This window comes from Sus scrofa, chromosome 5 (assembly GCF_054392235.1).
Source record: "Sus scrofa isolate SSC_HxYL_T2T_F1_AM1 chromosome 5, Sscrofa_HxYL_maternal_Yorkshire_Landrace_v2.0, whole genome shotgun sequence".
Lineage (NCBI taxonomy): Eukaryota > Metazoa > Chordata > Mammalia > Artiodactyla > Suidae > Sus > Sus scrofa.
Window position 1 is genome coordinate 79617866 of NC_139387.1, and position 19614 is coordinate 79637479.

The window sequence follows — 19614 nt, forward strand, 5'->3', positions numbered from 1 at the left end:
AATATATCCCAATAATATAAATTATGTACCAAATGACTGTTTATACTCTTCATAATAATGAGAACAATGATGATTATAAAGGCTAATAATAGCTTTGATATTTATAGAGTCTTTATTGTGTGTCAAACACTATACTAAGAGTTATATATAATAAATATATTGGTGCAATTAAAAGATGCCAATGAGTAACAGCAATTTAAACTTAATAAGGTTCAATTTTATATAATCAACTTTATTACGTCCAAGGAGAAAATATGTGTTGGTTTATTGGAAGAAGTATTAACCATGAACTAATATGTAATGTAGACCTGTGGAGCTGATAGTTCCAACAATTCTTTGAAATAGGAAATAAAATTCAAGTTAGTTATAGAATTAAACTGAATTTACTGCTTAACAAAAAATCAGGGAAATGAAATGATCATTATGTCTTTTTTGTAGTATTAAAGTCTGTAATAGCTTTTATGTTAGAAGATCCTAAAACACTTAGTGAAGCAGGTCATAGGTAGTTTGATCGTCTGCTCTGAATTTCCTGTCCTTTGTTGGTTTTAAGCTTTGTACCCATTAAACTGATATCCACTATTTCCTCTAGTCCCAAGTTCCAGCTGTTAAATCCCCAAATTCATAATGTGCTGGAAATGTCTGACCTCAAAGTCTTTAAGTATAAGCTTTACAATAAAGACTCTTTGGTTCAAGAGAAAATTTTAAGTTCAGGTGCAGGAATGAATTGAAGAGAATTTTCTGCTTTGAAAGTACAATTCCCAAAGTTTAATATTTCTGATGTCTTGCATATGGCATTTTTTTTTTTTACTAAAGGAATATCTGTCCCAGTCTATATGCCATTACTACTTTTCTAAGAGATTTGTACTGAGCATGTCAGAAATATTTGCATCTTTTAGGGATTTAGCTTTGGCTCTTTGTCACTGACTTGACCAGTAGCAGATGATGAAATTTGACCTTCTGGAATGATCACCACCTAATATGTTTGCTTATCATCTTTTACCATATTTAGATTAGTTTTTGATGTGGAGGTGGCTTTGTAATGTAAAAAAACTTAGAAGGATATATGATTCATTTTTCTTTAATAAAAGCTTGAGCCTCTGATCAGTAGGAAACATGCTCTGTAGTTCTTTTTCCTCCTCAAAAAGAATTTCATAGTAAGATGCTGATTGTTTGTTTTCTGGAAAAGAGGTTATATTAAGAAAAGGAAGTAAATATTCTTAATTTTTACAAATATTATTTTCTTATTCTTTATGTTTTTTGAAAGAACGTTGTTGGGGGGGAAAGATTTTCCAAAGGGTTTACATGTACAAGATAATGAATTCTTCACCTCCATTTTTCATACTCTAAATGCTTAGGAGTGTGCAGGTTAAATTATAGGAGGTTAAGGAGGTGCATAAACATCATGAATTTCCCTGAGTATGTTTATTAGGCTGTGAGCACTTGTATGTGTTTTTCCTTTTTCTTTGCCAAGTCTCAAAGTAATGTGTCAGCATTTTGATTTATTATAAGGATAATTTTTTATCCTTATTTTGGAAAGAGCTCCTGGGACACAAATGAATGTCTAAGTTAATAAACCACAAGAAGTAGTGGTTTATTTTGAGTGGAAATGAGCTAAAAAAAATCAACAGTTTCTTTGTTAGGTTTCTAAAAGGTCATTTGGAGACAGAGAAAGACATCTTAAAATTAGCCACCACTTTATCAACAAGCACACTACTAGTAGGAGGTTTTCTGTCCAAAGTGGTCAGGAAGCAACTTAATAATTGTTACACAATCAGTATTTGTATCTTCGGAGGGAAAGTGTTAACATATACTCAAATCTTACAACATTCTTGAAAAAAAAAGACAATAGCAACATCATACTTTGTATCTATTGCTCCTTTTCCCCTAATTAGTAGATGTTTCTAAAATATGAAATATGTGTAAAACATGTTTAAATGTTTTGGTTGTATACAGTTGTTGTAAAATGAAACCATAGGGTAAAAATGCCATTGAAAATTACTTGTTATTTTGGGGGAGTGTTCTTAGGAAATCTGAAGGCCAAGTAAAAATGTGAACTTAACAGAGACTCAGAATATAAGCTTGGGCTTATCATGCTCTTAATTCCTGGTATTGATTGGTACAGTGGATTTTGCTAAAGATTTAAAGTCCCAGAACAACTTAAATCATACTAAAATTTCGAATCCTCTTTTTGATCTAAGAAACTAAAGTCCAAAATTGGCTCATTTTCACTCTAAAACATTGAAATCTATTTCTGCTAACTGGTTGTAGTTCTCTCTGTGCCAAGATGTTTATTCAGATAGAATCTCTAAAACATTGTAAGTTTTATAGATACATTATCTTTACAGAATGTCAGGCAATACACATAATTCATAATTAAAAAATCAAAATCTGATATTCCCTTTTAGCAAATAAGTACAACTGGAGGTAAATTCTATTAATATCAATGGTCCCAGGTGCCAGAGTTGTCACACAAGGGGTAGTTTACAAACAGTCACTTTATTGGCAGAATTGTTAGTAGATTTTTGGTCCTTGTTTTATGCCATTCCAAATAGAGTACCTTTGCCCTTTAAATATGGAAAGATTGACATCCCCGTCTTACTTTGTAGTGTGTTTTTTGTGAAAATAGTTTTCTGAAATACTTTCTGTGATGATACTTATTCTATAATTCTCTTTTTAAAAATACTCATTTTCTCATTCATTTATTAAATATTTATCTAGCTTCTCTCTAAGCCAGCTCCTATGCCAGGTGCTAGTTGTACTGAACACAAGGAACTGTCATTATGGTAAAATGGTAGAGACAGAAATTAAACAAGTGGAAAACTACACATTGTAGTAAATATGTGAAACATTTATTTTCTTATAATGATTATTTTTTTCCATTATAGCTGGTTTACAGTGTTCTGTCATTTTTCTGCTGTACAGCATGGTGGCCCAGTTACACATACATGTATACATTCTTTTTTCTCTCATTATCAGGCTCCATCATAAGTGACTAGACAGAGTTCCCAGTGCTACATGGCAGGATCCCATTGTTAATCCATTCCAAAAGCAATAGTTTGCATCCATTAACCCCAAGCTCCCAATTCCCTCCCACTCCCTCCCCCTTCCCCTTGGCAACCACAAGTCTATTCTCCAAGTCCGTGATTTTCTTTTCTATGGAAAGTTTCATTTGTGCCGTATATTAGATTCCATATGTAAGTAATATCATATGGTATTTGTCTTTGTCTTTATGACTTACTTCACTCAGGATGAAAGTCTCTAGTTCCATCTGTGTTGCTGCAAATGGCATTATTTAGTTCTTTTTTATGGCTTAGTAGTATTCCATTGTGTATGTATACCACATCTTCTTAATCCAGTCCTCTGTCGATGGACATTTGGGATGTTTCCATGTCTTAGCTATTGTGAATAGTGCTGCAATGTGAAAGAAAAGTTTTAGATGTTATCCAAGGACATAATGGGGGTAGGTAAAGGTGGTTTTTATTTGAAGGATCAAGGATCAAATATATTCTTTGAGGAATATATTTATAGCATGACTTAAAACATAAATGTTGGACAAATATTTGGAGACAGAGTTTTCTAAACAGACAGGTATACGTCAAAGCTCTGAGGTGGGAAAAAGCTCATCATATCATAGGAATCGAAAGAAAGCTGGGTGAAATAATGGCTCTTAGTGAAGGCTGGAGCATTTCAAGGGAGCTAATTCATGTAATATCTCACAGGCAGGGTGACCATACATCTGGGGTGGCCCGGACAGCCCTGTTGAGCAAATGATTAATAATGTCCTGACTATCCAGAGTACCCAAGTTTAATGGTAGATTATATGGGCACCTTATTTCTAAATTAGAGTTTCTTTTAACCTTAAGAAAAATAGGAACTCATTAAGTATTTAACTAGTGAAGTGAAAAGATCAAATTAACATTTTAAGAAAATTATTCTGGCTGCAAAGTTGCAGGTAGAAATGAAGAATCAAGATAGAGATGGGAAGACCAGTCCATCAACCAGTGCAGTAATTCAGATGCCACATGGCAGTGGTTTGGATTAGGGGTTTAGGAGGGGAGATAAAGAAAGTTCATGTACTCTACATATATTTCCAAGGCAGGCTCTGGAGGGCCTTAAAGAAGCATCACTCATTGGTCTGGCTATAATAATACTACCTTACTTCCGTTCAGTAAAACTTCAGGATTAGCACTGCCTATTGGATGCTGCTGTCGATTACCTTTTTTTTTTTTTTTTTTTTTTTGTCTTTTTAGGGCTGCATGCAGGGCATAGGGAAGTTCCCAGCCTAGGGGTCAAATCAGAGCTGCAGCTACCAGCCTACACCACAGCCACAGCAATGCTGGATCCAAGCCTTGTCTGTGACCTAAACCATAGCCTCATGGCAATGCCAGATCCTTAACCACTGAGCAAGGTCAGGTTTTGAACCTGCATCCTCATGAATACTAGTTGGGTTTGTTTCCAATGAGCCGCAACGGGAATTCCAAATACCATTTTTTTTTTTTTTTTTTTTTTAAGGACTGCAGGTGCAGCATGTGGAAGTGTCCAGGCTAGGGATTGAATTGTAGCTGTTGCTGCTGGCCTATGCCACAGCCACAGCATCACCAGATCTGAACCGCGGCTGTGACCTACACCATGGCTTGAGGCAACACCCTAAGCTTAACCCATGGAGCAAGCCAAGGATGGAACCCACATCCTCATGGGTATAAGTTGGGTTTGTTTCCTCTGAGTCCAATGAGAACTCCCTGGAATACCATTTAAATATCATATCTCTTATCACCAGAGATATAAACAAAAACTATACAGTCTTATTTTCACTCTTAGAATATTAGAGTGAGTAAAATCACTTCAGTTTATTTGCATGCTGGCTGATAGTTCAAAGACTGCCTGGCTGGTAGTCTTCAGCATCTCAACAGATTGGCTGCCAAGATGATAATATAAATATGTTAATGAATTTTTTGTAGATACTTAATATATCCATTTGAAATATAACTTGCAAATGTTTCATCTTAGGCAAAGGCCATCTAGACTTATCATTATGCCTCTCAGCCTAATTCTTTTTTCCCCTCACCTTTCTCCCATAGTAGTCTAATACAGTGCTTTGAGTCTTCAGCTTGCTTCTTTGAGCAAGCCTTGATTTTTGAACAAGCCTCATAAGCAAGCTAAGTTTTTTTTTGGTTATCTCTCACTGAATTTAACACCTTGCTCTCCTAAGTCATGTGTTGTTGTGAGGATTTAACTAGATAATCTACATGAAAGCACATTGTAAATTGTAAAGTACTATACAGATGTAAACTCTTATTACTAGTTAAGGACCTGAAAACTCACTATTATACTTTCTGGTCCCGTTGTGGTCATTCCTTCCATTTTTTCTCTGTTTTAGAACTATGGTCTCAATTAGACTAGTTAAGAAAAGTACCAGTGTAGTGCTGGCCTCTTAAAGTGAGTTTGGAAGTGTTCCCTCCTCTTTTGTCTTTTTTTTTTCTGTCATTTTTAAAAAATGATTTTGTTGGAGCCTAGTTGTGTTAGTTTCAGGTGTACAGCAAAGTGACTCAGTTATACATATGTCAGTTCCTTTTAAGATTGTTTTCCAGTGTAGATTATTACAGAGCATTGAGTAGACATGCCCATGCTATATAGGAGGTCCTTGTTAGAGTCATCTGTTTTTTATATGCTAATCCTGTAAGTTTGATTTTGAAATCTGTGTCTCTTTCTGTTTTATAAATAAGTTTTTTGTATCATTTTTAAAATTAGATTCCACGTGTCAGTTATCTCATATGATATTTGTCTTTGTCTGAATTACTTCACTTAGTGTGATAGTCTCATAGGTCCATCCATGTTGCTACAAATGGTATAATTTCATTCTTTTTTATTGTTGAGTATTATTCCATTGTGTATATATACCACATCTTCTTTTTTTAAAATCATTTATTTATATATATATTTTTTTTCTATTGCACAGCATGGTGAACCAGTTACATGTACATGTATACATTCTTTTTTCTCACATTACATGTTCCATCATAAGTGACTAGACAGAGTTCCCAGTGCTACACAGCAGGATCCCATTGCTAATCCATCCCAAAGGCAACATTCTGCATCTATTTACCCCAAGCTCCCAGTCCCTTCCACTCCCTCCCCTTCCCCCTTGGCAACCACAAGTCTGTTCTCCAAGTTCATGATTTTCTTTTCTTTGGAAAGTTTCCTTTGTGCCATATATTAGATTCCAGATATAAGTGATATCATATGGTATTTGTCTTTCTCTTTCTGACTTATTTCACTCAGGATGAGAGTCTCTAGATCCATCCATGACGCTGCAAATGGCATTATTTTGTTCTTTTTTATGGCCGAGTAGTATTCCATGTTGTGTATATACCACATCTTCCTAATCCAATCATCTATCAGTGGACATATGGGGTGTTTCCATGTCTTGGCTATTGTGAATAGAGCTGCAATGAACATGTGGGTGCATGTGTCATTTTTAAGGAAAGTTTAGTCCAGATATATGCCCAAGTGTGGGATTGCTGGGTCATATGGTAGTTCTATGTAAGATTTCTCAAGTACCTCCATACTGTTCTCCATAGTGGTTGTACCAGCTCACATTCCCACCAACAGTGCAGGAGGGTTCCCTTTTCTCCATACCCCACCCCCCAGCATTTATTTGTGGCCTTATTAATGATGGCCATTCTGACTGGTGTGAGGTGGTATCTCATGGTAGTTTTGATTTGCATTTCTCTAATAATCAGGGATGTTGAGCATTGTTTCAAGTACTTGTTGGCCATCTGTATATCTTCCTTGGAGAAATGTCTATTCAGGTCCTTCGCCCATTTTTCAATTGGGTTGTTGTTGGCTTTTTTGCTGTTGAGTTGTTTAAGTTGTTTGTATATTTTAGAGATTAGGCCCCTTGTCCATTGCATCATTTGAAACTATTTTCTCCCATTCTGTAAGTTGTCTTTTTGTTTTCTTTTTGGTTTCCTTTGCTGTGCAAACTTCTCCGTTTGATTAGGTCCCATTGGTTTATTTTTGCTCTTATTTCTGTTGCTTTGGGTGACTGACCTGAGAAAATGTTTGTAAGATTGATGTCAGAGAGTGTTTTGCCCATGTTCTCTTCCAGGAGTTTGATGGTGTCTTGTCTTATAGTTAAATCCTTAAGCCATTTTAAGTTTATTTTTGTGCATGGTGTGAAGGTGTGTTCTAGTTTCATTGATTTGCATGCAGCTGTCCAGGTTTCCCAGCAATGCTTGCTGAAAAGACTGTCTTTCTCCCATTTTATGTTCTTGCTTCCTTTGTCAAAGATTAATTGACCAAAGGTGTCTGGGTTTATTTCTGAGTGCTCTCTTCTGTTGCATTGGTCTGTATGTCTGTTTTGGTACTAGTACCACACTGTCTTGATGACTGTGGCTTTGTAATATTGCCTGAAGTCTGGGAGAGAGATGCCTCCTGCTTGGTTTTTGTTTCTCAGGATTGCTTTGGTATTTTTGGGTCTTTGTGGTTCCATATAAATGTTTGGATTGTTTGTTCTAGTTCTGTGAAAATGTCATGGGTAATTTGATAGTGATTGCATTGAACCTGTAGATTGCTTTGGGTAGTATAGCCATTTTTATTTACAATATTGATTTTTCCAATCCACGAACATGGAATATCTTTCCATTTCTTTACATCTTCCTTAATTTCCTTGATTGAAGTTTTATAGGTCTCGGCATATATAAGTCCTTTACCTCCTTGGTCAGGTATATTCCCAGATATTTGATTTTTTGGGGTGCAATTTTAAAAAGTATTGTATTTCTGTATTCCTTTTCTAATATTTCATTGTTAGTATACAGAAATATGACTGATTTCTTAATGTTAATCTTATATCCTGCTACTTTGCTGAATTTGTTGATCTGTTCAAGTAGTTTTTGGGTTGAGTCCTTAGAGTTTTCTATATTTAGTATCATGTCATCTGCATACAGTGACAGTTTCACATCTTCTCTTCCTATTTGGATGCCTTTTATTTCTTTTGTTTGTCTGATTGCTGTGGCTAGGACTTCCAATACTATGTTGAATAACAGTGGTGAGAGTGGTTCTTTATCTAGTTCTCTGTTGGTGGACATTTAGGTTCCTTCCATGTCTGTAGTAAATAGTGCTGTAGTAAACACTGTGCATTATCTTTTTTTTTTGCTTTTTAGGATCATACCCACAGCACATGGAAGTTCTCAGGCTAGGGGTCAAATCAGAGCTGTAGCTGCCAGCCTACACCGCAGCCATAGCAATTCAGGATCCGAGCTGTGTCTACAAGCTACACCACAGTTCATGGCAATGCCGGATCCTTAACCCACTGAGTGGGGCCAGGGATCAAACCCACATTCTCACAGACACTAGTCAGGTTTATTACCTCTGAGCCACAATGGGAACTCCCTGTTTTAGCATATTTTTAAAGGATTAGGCAACTGCTTACAATACAAAAATATGATAGTAGTTTGAAGAACAGACACACCCTCTGTATGGAGCATGTATTCTTTCAGTGGAAGTCCTTCCTCAGTAAGGACTCAGTCTCAGATAGTTTGGTTGTAATGTGCTGAAATAATATGATACAAGTGTACTTTTATCCTTAAGTAAAGCTCACTTCCAGCAAATACGTATCACTTAGAAAGGTTGAAGTATGCTCCAGTATTGCCCATCCACTGCTCCTTACACCTTTTTGGTTTCTACCATAAATTTCTACCCCCTTATGGCAAGTGCAAACACTGTGTTTAAAAAGTAAACCTTAACTTTACTGTAGAAACATTTATTAAACCTGAAATAGGTGTCTAGGAATAGGAACAATAATACTATCTGATGGGTGAAAATAAATGCTGCTTCTTTCAGCATACATTTATAGAGGCTGTTTTGTATTCAGTGATACAGCCCCTGTCTTGCAGGATTTGAGGCCATCAGAGAATTATTGCACTGGGTCCTCAGTGGTGGGATAGAAGCTGAGAGAGGGTGAAAGCATACCCTAGTTCTACTGGAGGTAGTGGAAAGAAGATAGGAGATGACAGAGGAAAGTTCCTGGAGGGTGTGACCTTCGACCTCTGCATTTTGATGTTTGGGGGAGTTTAGTCAAGGTTCAAGAGGGGGACTGGCAAGAAAAAAAAAAAAACTGGCTAGCCTCAGACCTCTGATCACTTTTATTCTAAATGTTATCTTTCTGTAGATATTTTACTGTTAATATAGAGATCAAGGAGAAGAAACAGCCCAGTGGTAGGCATTAGAAGTTGCAACATGGCACTCTCAGCAGAGTAAATATAAGTTCTTTGCTAATCAGTTGTAGCCTTGGAAGTGTCCTTGATGATCAGAATTTTCAGTGATGCAAATGCTTAACAGAAGTTGGTTTACATGTTAGCGGAGTTGCGAAAGCTGCTGACAAACCTGAGCTGGCCTTGAGGAGAGACAAGTTGACTGCCAGATAAGACATACAGTAATGCTTCAGGAGCATACTAATCCGGAAATGACCTTGATACGAAGTTTAAAACTTAGCAGAAGGTATATGCTGTTTTTGCAAAAAGATGAAATTCTCCTTCTTTAGATGAATGTTTTAAAGCTATATCATGCCTTCTACAAATTGTATTAGAAATTCCATCTATTTCCTGATTTTAAATGTCTTTTTGATCTATAAAACGGTGTTTATAGTTATAGTCTACAAACATTTTGTTTATGCCTCAAATATTGGTCCTGAGATTCCAGTTTGCAACCTATAGCTTGAGGTATTTCTCTTACAAGGCATATTCGTATTTTGATAATGTTAAGGTTGGAAAGTTTTTAAGTTCCAAAGAAAATACCAAATCATGAGTGGCTGACTACAGTAATGCCAAAATACTAAGCGCTGTGATTAAAGAAAGAGGAAAGATCTTTGCCTTCCCTCACCCCATCCTCCCAGCCCCTTCTCCCTGTGATTAAATCATCTCATTTCAAATCACATCGTTTATCCTCCAAGAGTCTACCTATGGCATTCTTTCTCATTCTTCTTGTTTCAGTCAAACCACCCTCCTCTTGAATTTTGTGTTTGCTGTTTTGCTGTTTTATACATAAGTAACTTTCCTGTTTGTATCATGCAGGTGTAAAATACGCCAAATTGCAGATAGGTAGATAATTTTTTTCTCTATCCAAATTTGTTCATTCAAAACTTGTATATACTCTGCCTATCTAGGATGATAGCTCTCAGTTATACTAATGTCAGATTACTTTTTATACATGGTTAATAAAATAAACTAAGCGGTGGATTTAAATGATATTGGTGAGAAATTTAGAGTATGGGAAATTTGTTCAGTCTAGTGGTGGTAGAATAATCCTGACTTAATATGAGATTTTCTTTTTTTTTTAATTTCAGATCAAAAAGCTAGGATCCCTACTGATTTTGAATAACCCCATTGCTTTTCTTCATTTTGTCAGGGCCAGTATGGAATTTATAGATGACCTACAAAGTGGTATATGGAAGTCATAAAGATCTTTAGTATGAAACATATAAGGTATATTCTTTGTGGTATTCAGTGAATTATAATCTACTTCTCTTCTGTGCAAAATATAATAATGAGAAAAAAAAATCCAGAAGTAGAGATAAAAGGGAAAAGCACAGTCATTACTTAAAAACAAAACACAACTTGTATCTTAAACAAGTAACCAAAAATTTCCATGCAAACGTATGTGTATCATAGTAGTTGATTCTGATTCTGTGTATTACCATACACTAACACTATCATAGCTTTCAGAGAAGATATTTATTGGTACTATTTTTATGATTAAATTGTTAAAGAAATATATTTGGTACTATCCATGGTATAAAGAAAATGACACTGGGCAAGATAGTCATCTAGCTTGAACTAACATGGAGCCAGAAAGACTGAACTCTGTGATTGTCTGTTTACCAAAAGTCATGAACAAGCCTCTTTAGAATCTGCCAGAGCTCAGGGAAGATGTTTTCAAGTGTTCCTCCAATCAGAGGAACAGTGGTAGCCATTCATCAGTACATCACCATTTATGTCATCATAATTATCTTAACGCGCAGAAGGGAAATTCATAAGGGTTTCTTAAGGCCAAAGGGTAATTTTAATTGAGTATTGGGGCATAAGTCAGACTGACTGACTGCCGAACCATTTTTGTACCACTCTGAGAATTTGTGAGTATTCAAGAAAGTTCACAACAGTATTAGTATTAAATGAATAGCCTGTTTAACTTGAATATAGTCGGTCAGGAAAAACAAAGAAAAGAAAGAAAAGAAAAACCTAACTCTAGTCTTGGATTTCAAAAGGGCTTTTGCCAGAAAAAAAAAGAATGTGCAGTGGGTTAGAGTGTTAACTGAGGGGGAAAAAGAATCCCAGGAGAATTTTATCATCTTCCTAAATTAAAAGACTACCTTTGTTCAGGCTCTGTCACACTCAAGGGACTGTGACGCTCTGATTTTTATGAATCGGACAACTGTAATGTCACTGACAAGTATAAGCCTGAATTTTCTTAAGGGGAAACAAAGTTCTAGTTGAACATCCTTTGAGTAAGTCAACAGTGTTCCTTAATGCTTCATTGAACTATTTCTAAGAAAGTCAATATAGAGAATGAGATGAAGTGATTTTCTTAATATCTTTGCTTTTATATGTAGAACAAATGAAATAATTCCATGGAGTTAACTTCATAAGGGTTCAAAAATTAGATAACTGGAGCATCATGCTGGAATACCAGCCTGGATGGGATTTGACATAATTCTTAAAGAATTCTGAATAATTCTGTATGACATCCTTCTCCTTTCCAATAACACACTTTTCTACCTGAGTTGGAAATAAATCTGTTACCTCAATCAACTCCTGCGTCGTTTATATAGTTTCCCCCACATTATCTCATCTAATGTTTACCCTGGTAAACTGAGAGTGATGGTACTATGTATTATTGTGTTCATTCAACTCTCCAAAGAACCTCACAAAAGGTGGACTTGGTTATCACCTTGGCTGGCACCAGAAATTTATTCAATGAAAAAATACAGAGTTCACTATTAGAAATGAAAAACGAGTACCCACCAGGATTCTTCAGCTGTTTGATAACAAAAAATGTCAGCGTCAAGATCAGGAAATCCTGGTACTGTGTTATGTCTGTTATCTGCTTTCTTCTTGCAGAGCAGATCTTCTTTTCAGATAACGTGTCAGGAGTCTTTAAGGTCATAAGCTGTGTTCCTATTGCTAGAACTAGGCTCTGCAGTTTAGACTGTGACCTTTTCCCTGTCTTATTTCCTACCTTCTGTATCACAGCATAGGAATAGATGCAGTGCTGGTATCTACTTTCATCCAGTTTCACATTATTCTTTAAAATAACCCCATGACCACTAGCGCCGTTGCTGTATGGGAATGTTCATGTGTAACCCTCCTTGGGCTGGGTTTCGGAAGCCCTGGGAACTCTCAGAACTTGAGGCCGGAGAGACTTCCCATTTTATTAAACACCTTTCTTTTCCTCAGTGTCCTAGGTGAGGTCAGTGACATTCTTTTCATTTCTCACCAGGAGGATAGCCTTTTTTTTTTTTTTTTTTTCCCCAGGCTGGAAGCTCAGGCATGGCCCAGCTTTACACTTTGAAAGTTATACATAGACAAAAAAAAAAAAAAAAAAAAAAAAAGAAAGTTATACATTAAGTTGATGCACTTAGTGATTTTTTTTTCCCCTTTCCACAAAAAGTTCTTGGCAGTTAGTTTGTGACCCAGTTTTCATTGTTATGTCTGGCATCCCCTATAACTGAAGAATAATTCATTTTCCAAACCATCCCTGTCTCCTGTGAGGCCAGAAATCACAAACCTGATAATATTTTTGAATGCTACTGGAAAGAGCATTGTGTAGCACAGCGTAAAGTGAGAATCCCTCTGCTTTAATTTGACCAGGTAAACACTTATGTCCTTCCAGTTCTAGTTAAGGGATGGTGCATCCTATATACAAGTAGGAAGCTTTATGTCATGTTGTATTACAGCACACCTGTATCTGTGATTTTACCACCTGCAGATTTTGTACCCCTGCCTGCCTTCTCACATCCCTCTCCTCATTACTGAATTGTGTTCAAGCAATAGAGCTATAATGTATATTAATCATCCTCAAGAAAGCATAATTAGGAAGGCACATGCATCTTCTGCTAAAATACAAAAATCAGCATTGAACAGTGCATTCCAAAGGATTATTTGTGATTTTCTTGGTTACCACTTTATTGAATTATTTTTGCTTCTGCTTCCCTCCATTGGTGTATCATAAAACTTGACTGTATCATTACTAATAAGTCCAGGATGTTGTAAATAAGGATGGTGTATTGTAGTAAATATGGTGAAATAAATAAGGCCCTATTCTTCCATCCTTGAAAATGGTAGATTCCAAGTAAAGTGGGTTTCATCTGTATTGGTGGACTTGAAAACCCTTCATCGTTTTCAAAGTTATTTGTTATTCAAAAAGTATTTTGATTATTTTAGACATTTTCAAAACAGTAGACTTTTGTCTTTCATTTCCAACTCTTGGTTTTATTTGCAAGAGTCACATACATGGAACTTCTTTTATTTTTATACTGTACTAATTTTTTTTTAACCTAGGAGACAGGAAAATCTGTATTTCAGCTACATTAAAAAATAACAGTATGCTTTGTTTTTTCTTTGAGCTATCTAATTCTTCTAAGGTAAGATTAATTTAATTTCTGTCACCTTTTCCGTGGTTTAATGGAGTGTGTTGGTGCATTGGTGCATGTGTGTGTGCGTGTGTGTGTGTGCATGTGTGTGTTTTCAAAAAAATACTGAGGAGATACAGAATAGAAATCCCTTCATGAGCTCACATAGTTTTCATTATATGCACATCCATCTTACATGAAAAACACTGATAAGGCCTGAGCAGATAACAGAGAGTTAGAGGCTGATTTGGACTTGATAAGCCCTTGATCACCCAGACTGCACTGTTATCATTAATGGGTTTTGTAAATTTCTCAGTTGCTCTTTACAAGGTTTTTATTAAGAAAACAAAAATATGGATGTTGAAATCGCCCTTGTGTCTTCACCTTTGAAAACTCATTTGTTGACATGTACATCACCTTATTTCCCAGGGACACTGTTTGTTACAGAAAGAATTGGATTTGCTCTGATCTGACCTAAATAAAATAGGGAAAATATATAGCAGGGTAATTAACTTGCTGATCTCTTTAATTTGACTCCCCTGATGTCAAAGTTATTGTGGCATGCAAATTGGTTTCCCCGGAGGTATAATTATTCCAGAGAGATGGTTTTTCCTGATCATATACTGAAAGGTCTGGCATCTTTTCTTAGACTTTATAAGAATTTTTTTGTCACTTTGGCTGTTTAAAATTTTATTATATTATTTTTTACTCCATCATGTGTGATGGAGAAGCTTGACGCTATGATTACATGGATCACCCCTGCCCCCCAACCCTAGATTTGCTACATGACAATGAGCAGTTCTCACACATTCTGAGCTGTGATTCCTTATTCATCACTTGGAGTTGCTAGACTAGATCTTGATTTATGGTCAGTTCTAGTACCAAAAATGTACGATTCCAGGAAAACAAAACAAAAGTCTTGGTGTTGAAGTTATTCTGAAAAAGGCAGGATAATTGTATAGAAATGTTTTCAAAATACTATGGTATTGCTTATAACAGAGTGAAAGAAGTTTGTTAAACTTAAAAATCTGGGACTTATAATTGTTTGAATAAGTGAATTATTGAAAGGTAATGTTTATATCACTTCTTTGTTTCTGAACATAGATGAAAACATTTTGACTGTTTCTAAGCGGCCGTTTTTAGAAAAACACAGAGGCGGGTGATGGAATGCCATCTGTAGCAGCAAGGCCTCTTAGATCACAAATCTGTTAGGGAACTGCATGGGAAAAAGCATGTGTTCAAGTTTCAGTTCTTAGGTTCTGCTGATGCATTGTCTTCATATACTATCACTAGATATTTACTTTCATAATAAAGCAGGTATGAATTGATGCCCATGCAACCTCCCCAGCCCCTAGGCATAGGATGAGAAAGAGGGAGAGTGAATTCCTATATACTCCCTGATTCACTCTGCCTTGAATATTCAGCGTGAAAAAGACCCCTATGCCTTTTCCCATATACCATTTGGGGATACGGAAGGAGGTGTTCCTTAACTGTGTTATTAATGCCTAGATTTTAATAACACCTTCCTAACAATGTAGTAAGCAATTTACTTAGCTTCTAAATAAAGATTCTCCTATCCTCACATGTTTGGCACATGAAGACATGCAAGTCAAGAAATATATTCAAGATCTAGCAGAGAACCACTCTTTAACTAGACTCCAGGGCAGAGCAATATTGGCCCTATAAAAAATAGCCGTTTTAGTGAATCTTCTGCTCCTTGATTAGTAGAGTACTCAAGAAGCCAAATATGGAGCACCGTAGGAAAACATTTTAGATCACATGTCCTTTAAAAACTCTCTAATTGTCTAAATTTCATAATATGAGTAAACAAATATTTTTAAATATTTTAAACAGTATTATTAATTTTAATATTTGTGATGAATTGTGAATGAGCACAAGTAAATATGAGTCAATATTTTCTAAAATTGTATTACTATGTAGTATATAATTAATTATAATACTGATGATGATTATATAATTATAATATACTCAATATTATCCTTTTATAATTAGGGTGACTAACACTGTATTTGACAAAATTATTTTGGCAAGTACGGAGACCTGTAATTTTCTTTATCTTCAAACTAGGTAGAGAGAGAGTAACTACTCTGAATTCATGCAGTTTGGATTCCTATGTAAATTATGAATATGAGCAGCCTGGATTAGGAGAGAAACTCAAAATCTTTGGTCAGAAAACCATCTTAGAAAAGTTTAACTATACTTTTCAGAGCTTCAAGACAGAGATTTCCAGGTCCTTGGCACAGGATACAGGTGAACACCATTTATGAAATAGGACTTTCATAATCACAATGTGGGAGAACTGTTGCAGGAAATACTAATTTCCATTTTATCCAACAAATGTAAGCATCTTACAAGAAGGAGAATTTCTTTAGCGGTGGTTTCTGATTTCTGTTTTGAGGGAGCAGCAGTCTCACGTGAGTACACAGGAAGCCTTTGAGGTTCACCTGTACGTGCATCTGTGTCTCGGATGAGAGGGAATAATCACACCCACAAAACCCCTCATGGACAGTGTTTTCTTTTCTAGATTCCTCTTTAGTTGTTATATAAATGTGTCCTTTAAGAGTTGATTGGATCAGAGCTGTACTTTCTAGCTCATTGAATCTCCTGAAATTGGAGATGGTTATTTAACCCTCTGACAGATGGAGACAGCCTGTCTCAGCCTTCAAAGATGAGATGTGAATGAATACAAGTGAGTAAATATGAGACTAATTGAAGTGGACCGAGAGACAGAGGAAGGATGCCTTCCCGGCACTCCTCAGGCCCCAGCTTTGAAGCCAGCCACCAGTCTGTGTAAATGACCCCACTACCCTACAGCGGAAGGGGTTAGAAGGTTACCCAAACACACAGTCCTTTATGGGTCTATTAGAAACACCTTGAAGCATTAGCATTCCTAAATATGTCTGGCCCATCTTACAATTATAAAGTAAGCATTAAGTAGTACTGATTTGAAGAAGCTTACTATAATTTTACGTTTTTCAGATAAAAACCATCAAATAGTCATTCTTTGACTTGACCATGACAGCAGTGTTTTAGACCCTACCATCTACTCACCTGAAGTATTAATACATCATTTAGTTCCTTTTGCCAATATTCACCTCCTGGGAAAATAAGAAAACAGCCAAATACTGGGAAAAGTTGAAAACAGTATGGTTCATAAAATTTATACGCAGATTTATAAATTATGGTATTTCATAAAAATGTTAAACCAGTGAAGAAGAAAACTGTTAAATAGTTGTGGTAACCAGGGCCACAAGTTCAAAATGCCTAGAAGGGCCAGGAAGATTCCACACAGGGAGTAAGTTTATTTGCATACACAATGCATAAGAATAGTGTGGACTGGGAGAAATTGGACATGTATATTACTTTATTAGTATGTGGAGCCAGAAAGACTAGGCTTTCTGATTGTTATCCAAATGGATATGTGAAACATATCTATTGTTAAATGTTGATCCAAAATTTTTAAAAAACCCTTCATGAGCCAAACCATGATTTCAAGTTCACGTGGTTCTGTGGCCACTAGTTTACAAGCTCTGATCAAATGTATAAACACACACAGACGTAAAGCTTGGTGTGTAGTAGGAATGTGAACGATACATGTTCTACTGAGTTGAAAGTAATCAGGCATCAGAGGTATAGACTTTTATTTTCAAATGTAGAACACTCATTTTTTTCATTATGAAATTTTCAGAAGTCACATTAAAGCTATATTAGATATATTCAGCTATGTAAATTAGCCATTTCAGGAAATCAACATTAATCCTAGAGAAAATAAACTCAGAATTAATCAGACCTACTTTTTTACAATTAAACCATATCTAGATTAAAAGGCCTTGAAAGATTGAAATAGAGTTTCTACCCAAAGTAGCTTGCAATCCAGTGTATGAGAAAGACTAGCTTTAATACGGCACAGATAAAAGCAAATGTACAAAAAAATGTCATGAGGGAGAAAAAATGATCTCCTCTGTGCCTTTCTAGTACAAAGGAAGGAAAGATCAATTCTTTGCAGAGATCACACGACGCATCCTAAAGGAAGTGGCGTTTCAGATGTGTCTGAGAGAGTGAGATGTTGCAAATTTTCAAATTCTTGGGCTGACCAATGGTAAGTGGTCTGGCCTGGCTGGAACATAGAGGAACCAGTATAGGGTGAGGTGGGAGGTTAACCTGGGGCAGGATTTCCAAGGGCCTTGAGGATCATATTGGCATATTTGGGGATTTTATTCTATAGAAAGAGATCTAAGAATGTTTAGTAGGCACAGCCTCTGTGTTAGAAGCTAATGTTGGTGCATTGTAAAACATGGATTAGAGATGAAAGAAAAAGCCTGACAACAGAAAGATCAGCTAGGAGGCTATTTTAATAGTGAAGACCACAGATAAAGAGGCCTTGAGCTGTGTGGGGACTGCAGGACCTGTGAGACCAGCGATCTGGGCGTCAAAGTGTATGACAGTCCAGGGATTGTTTTGTTCTTTCTTGACGACACTGTCAGTGAAGTAATTTGACCTAGATATTGGCTTTTATTCTTTCGTTCTGTCAGTTTACCATTCTTTCTGAATTTCAGCATAACCAATAGAAACTGATCCCCATGCTGTACAGCGGGGGGAAAAAAAAAGAAATAGGAAGAAATGATAAGACAGTGGGTATTGGGATTTTCCTATATAGTCAAAACCACGTTCTATTTTCCATGTACAGATGTGTTTTCTTTTATAATTGGGACTTTTGGAATTCTGGTTGTGGCTCAGTGGATTAAGGCCTTGACATAGTGTCTGTGAGGATGCAGGTCTGATCCCTGGCCTTGCTTAGTGGGTTAAGGATTTAGCGTTGCCACAGGCTGTGGCATAGGTCACAGATGTGGCTTGGGGATCTGGCATTGCTGTGGCTGTGGCCTCAGGTCTGATTTGAGCCCTAGCCTCAGAACTTCCATATGCTGCAGGTTCAGCTGTACAAAGAAAATACAGGGGGGTTTATGGAGGAAGGGGGTTTACAGAAAAGAGAGTAAATTTTTTTTTTTTTATGATATGCTGCAAAGATGGAGGGCTGAAAATATTTTGAATGTGCACACAGGTTAAATGATAACCTAGATAACAAAAGCGAGGGTTAGACTTTCTAAAACGAACTTAAATCATTGGAAAAATGACACATGACAGTGAAAACGCAACGATGCCATATCATTTTCTAATCCTCATACCTTCTTGGTGATGGTGTCCCCTTATAGGTACTGCTTAGGAAAACTGGAAATCAGGACCTTTCCCATGAGCAGAGTAGACCATCCAGAGGCAGTTGATGAAATGAAAATATTATGCATAGTACTTTAAAATGAAATCTATATCCCGTTTTTGTTTTTTTTTTTCCCTTATAAAATGGAAGTAAAAATCATCTGGTAAAATTAAGCTCACTGAAGATAGTCATATTCAGAGTGAATGTCTTTATGGCTCATGTTCTAATTTGTCCATGTTAATTGCTATAGATGTTCAAGTAAATGTATGAACTAATATTTCATAATTTGTTGCTATTATTAGTATGTGTCGCTTTGTTATGTGTGGTAAAATAATTTAATCTCACCTGTTGTTTCCCAACTCTGAAACAGTATAATGACATAGGAAAATTAGTCTTTCTTTATCTACTGTGTTCAACTCATGCACTAGAATCTAGTTAGCACCTTATAGGTGAAAGGTGCCACGTGCCATTGAGGTTATAAAGGTGACAAAATAAACATCAAATAAGCCATTTTCAAGAATTTTGATTTTTTTTTCGAAGCTTTAGAAAGTCAGGCTAGCCTCTTTTATAGCTTTATGCTTCCTACTGATTCACCCGGCAGTGAGTATACTAGAGAGGCTAGAGGAAGAAAAAGAAAAAAACTTACATAACTTAGGATTTTTAAGACTACGAAGACATTTTTAACAGGATACATCTTAAAAACAAACAACAACCATAAAGAATATTGAGCTTAAAAGTTTCCAGAGGAAAAGACATC

General features: G+C 36.1%; 1 protein-coding gene and 1 long non-coding RNA gene across 2 annotated transcripts in view; both read left to right on the forward strand.

The window, feature by feature from the left end:
- PDZRN4 (PDZ domain containing ring finger 4) overlaps positions 1-19614 on the forward strand; it is a 367304-nt gene that overhangs the window by 18234 nt on the left and 329456 nt on the right. The window lies entirely within an intron of this gene.
- LOC146403474 (uncharacterized) lies at positions 11087-18256 on the forward strand. Its single transcript, XR_014804089.1, has 2 exons — positions 11087-12566; positions 12610-18256. It is a non-coding gene; the product is annotated as an uncharacterized LOC146403474 (long non-coding RNA).